Source organism: Phalaenopsis equestris, unplaced genomic scaffold (genome assembly GCF_001263595.1).
Source record: "Phalaenopsis equestris unplaced genomic scaffold, ASM126359v1 Scaffold000347, whole genome shotgun sequence".
NCBI lineage: Eukaryota > Viridiplantae > Streptophyta > Magnoliopsida > Asparagales > Orchidaceae > Phalaenopsis > Phalaenopsis equestris.
The window spans coordinates 300,892-305,553 of NW_018164789.1; positions in this window are offsets into that span (position 1 = coordinate 300,892).

Consider the following 4,662-nt stretch of genomic DNA (forward strand, 5'->3'; position numbering starts at 1 on the left):
TGATGCCTTCATTTCATCAACTTAGCTTCTAAATAACTTGCAAGCATTTAAATATTTGTTATCTGACACCTTTTGTGAAGTTTGGACGGTTGAGATTGTTCTCTTATTTGTGAAATATTTGAACCTTGCTTTAAAGATTGTTCTCTCTCTCTCTCTCCCCCTAAGATTTAAATTTGAAACATATTTTTTTTAAAAAGTAGTGCATCTTTGTTTGATTATTAGTATAAAAAACGTCAACCTTATTCCAACGGTCATGTTAAAAATCTTTATAAATTTAAAATCCCAACGGCTGGATGAGATGTTTAGTGTTCAAAATGGAACAAAATCGAACTGTTGTCTTTAACTGGGCAATAGTAAAATTTATGAAAATTTAATACTATTTATGAAAAAATACAGATTGCTCTAATCTTCTATCTCAAACAATGAAAAAGTGAACGGATTTATAAAAATATTATTATAGATATCTATGATGCTTCGATGTTTCAGTACAAATGGGTCTGATGTTAGTTCTTTAAATTTTTTATTTAAATTTTATAAATAGTAACAATAGGTATAATTAAATGTTTGATTTTGATGTTTTATGTTATATTTAGTGTATGTTTTTTATATGTAATATTTTAAAAAAATTTTGATGCTTATAGTTTTTTTTTTTATTATTGCTTATTATATTTTATTGTATTTAATATTTTATATTTTTAAATTTTTGCCTATTATTTTTGGTACATCCTCAAAAAATGGTACTAATTGTGCACGAATCATAAAACATTTTGAGCAAGAAATTATTCAAAATATAAATTTATAACCATCTGGGTTCTGATCTCAATAAACTTATATTAAAACTGAGGGTCTTTGCACGATGATCCTAAAAATGATTAACTTGGTCCAACCCAAGTCGAATCAATCCTAGGTCAAGCCATATAAGCGCAATTGGAGGCTTCATATGGTCAATTGAACAGCCAAATGCATTTCAAATCTGACAATATCACTCGATTTTGACATCATTAAGACACTTAAAAATACATAAAGCATCGTCTAATAATGGGAATCAATTTGAGTTGTATAATGGAGTGATTCATAAATATTGCACCACAACAACCCGATCAGCTGGTCGAGCTGCTCGACTATCGCTTTTGAGTCAACGCCACAACTGAGTGACTGTCATCGCTTCCCAGCCACTGCCAAGTGGCCGTCGCCAGCATTGGACTACCGCTGTCCGAACGTCACCATCTAGTCGTTGGCAACACCAGTCCATCATCATCGCTTCTAGGTCACCACCAATCGGATGATGTCACTGCTTGATTACTGCCTCTCGGCTACCACTGTAGAGTCTTCGCCACCGTTGGACCAACATTGCTGGACCACCAACATCGAGTCATCGCCACCACCTAACCACCATCGTCGCTTCACGACCATTTGTTGTCTGGTCGCGACTACCAAAGACAGTATTCTTAGAATTTATCGGCACAATGTTTGGTTAGAGAGGATCATTGTCGCTCGACTGTCATTGTTGCTACTGTTGTGTCACACCATCGTTGTTGCTCTATAATCATCTCACAGTCACCATTACCACAATCACGTCATGCAACTATTGTTAAACCGTCTTTGTTTGGCCAATGGCATTGCTGTCATCACCGTCGTTGGACGAACACTGTTGGACCACGACCATTATAATTGGACCACTATTGTAAGGTCACCGCCATGTTGGATCCTATTTTCATATCGCCATGCTGTCAGACAATTATCATTGGACTACAGTCGCACTTAAGGTATAAGATCACTATCATATACCCAACATCATCATCGTCATCATACACTTTTATTTTCAAACTATAATCACTTGGCCAACGATGTTTTGGCCATCATTTTTATCATTGCTGGATCACCATCTCCGACTAATGTTATCACCATCATCACTCGATCAACATCATTTGACCACAACCATTATTGTTAGACAATTGTTGCCCTGCCAACAAAGCTGTCGGCATATCATCACTTGACCACCACAAACACTACGTAACAATTGTTGTTGAGTAGTCATTGTGTTGCATCATTATCGTTTGGTTGCTGCCATAACACGCCTCCATCGAGCTGCCACTATGCTACACGATTGTCGAGTTGTTGTCATGATACACCACCTTCATTAGATGACCACTATACTAGATCGTTATTATTGAGCATCTTCCATGACACAGAATCATGAGGCCACCACTATGATCTACCATCATTAAGTTGTTGTCATGAGGTACCATCATCATCGGACCACCATTGTGTTGAACCATTATCGTCGATCTGCTACCATGACACACCTCCATCGAGCCACCTCAATGATGGAGCATTGTCGTTAGGTTATTGATGTACTTGAGCACTAATGTCAGGTTGACAATGTGTCTACTGTTATCAACCAGTCATCTCCGTTGTTCAAATGCCATCACTTTATTATCACCGCTTTCAAATCATCGTCACTGTTGCCCAACCTTGTCTGTCCAATGAGGCTGGTCGACACCTTTTTCAAGGGAAGAAAGTTGCCTCATTGTAAAACTATAGACCTTGATTGCCTCCAACAAGACCTTTTTAATGCGGTCAGTCAACACTTTTTTCAAGGGAAGACAGATCCCTCATCACACTACCATAGGGCTGATCACCTCCAACCCGATCTATCCTATGAGGTTAGTCAACACATTTTCAATGGAAAACAATTGACTAAATGTAAGAATATGAGCCTTGATTGCCTCTAACCCAGTCTCTTAAATGAAGTCGGCCAACACCTTCTAAAAAGGAAGAAGTTGTCTTGTCGTCGGACTACGAACCTTAATTGCCTCCAATCGAGTGATACAATCACAGGCCTTGGTATAACCTTCAACCCAATCATAGAATCATAGGTCTTAACCCACTTCAAGTTTGATCCGTCCAGTGAAAGCGACCAACCCTTTCAGTTTGCAAGGGAAGACACTGACTTCACCATCTAGAGTACAAACAAGGAGGAGAGGTGTGCCCTCCATAGCATCTCAAAGGGGTATTTCTAAGCTTGAGAAAGGGGGCAAAAAGGGAAAATAATTTTTGGAAAAATCTAAATTTTTATAAGAAAATATATTTTCCCTTTTAAAAATAATGCAAAAGCAGAAGAATATCTAAAAAAAATAGAGCTGATTTAAAATTTTTAGATATTTTCAAAACCTTCCCCAGTATTTATGTTTTTCCTTCTAAAAATAGCCCAAAAGGAAAAAAAATATCTCCAAAAAATCAAGAAGAACCTTTTGGGTCACGGTCACGACCCTAGCGAGAAGGTAGTGCTAACACTTAAGAAGCAGCTCCCTTTAACAATCCCATCGAGACCAATATATTTCATTGCACGATTTTCTAAAAATCAGAGGTATATTTTCAACAGATTTAATGACGTCTAAAAATAGAGGTCAATTAATACATCCTCAAGAACGATTATAATAATGCAGAAATCTCAATGCATTTTGAGCATGAAACCATTATATATATGAATTCATAATCATCTGAGCTTTGATTTCAAGCTTATAATCAAACAAAGTTTCTCGGCAAAACGAATCCAACAACACTAAACTTGTCTAACGTGGGTCGAATTAAGCCTAAATCAAGTCATTTATGTGCAATTAGAGGATTCAGGCGATCAATTGAATGGCCAAATGGATTCCAAAATTCATAAAATGACTCAATTCTGGTATCGTTAAGGTACATAAATATTCATAAAATATCATCTAATAAAGAGCATTAAGCTTGGTCTAATGATGGAATGGTCAAGATTTATGCAATATTTATGAAGGATAACACTCTCAAACTATATACATAGTGCCCTTCTCCTTTATTTAGGGGACTTAGGCTTGAGGCCTAGGCCTAGAGAAGAAAGTTGAAGGAGCTTGAAACACTTGAGGGTTCCTGAGCTCCACCGCCTTTAGACCTCCACTGACCGACTGCCGCCACTACTAGACCACCGCTGACAAGTTACCGCCACTACTAGACCATCTTTGTCTGACCCTCATTAATGAACGATCATCATAGCTTCTCGCCCATGCTGACTGGTCGTTGTCATGCCTAAATCACCACTGTCCGACAACTGTCATTGAGTCGCGCCACTGCAGGGTTGTCACTACCCAGCAGCCACCATGGGACCATCGCTGGCCGACCACCAACGTCGAGTTGACACCACCTCTGGACCATCATCACTGCTTCCCAGTCGCCGCTTATGAAGACATGGTAGCAGATTATCTGACGCACTCCCTTACCGTCAGTTTTTCTCCATAGTGGTCGGGTCACTGACACTTCCTCAACATTTTTTGTCACCTTCCTAACGAAAGCCACAGTCCATTTGTGTAATATTGTTTTTGTCTATTCAAGGGCAGGCAAAGAATTATACTTTGCATTAGGATAATAGAATCATTTCAACTGGGCTAGACCCCATGATTTTTCCCCTTTTCAAGTTTTTCATGTAAAAAAATATGTTATCTTTTATGGTAATTTCATATTATGTGTGTGTGTTGAATCTTTGTACAACAATGAAATATTAATAAATCACTCTAACACCATGAAGTTACAAGCATACAACAAGTTTGATTTATGATTAATATGACATCTATTTCTATTTTTTTACCCTTAAATATCATTATTTTTTTCATACTTTATATATATATATATATA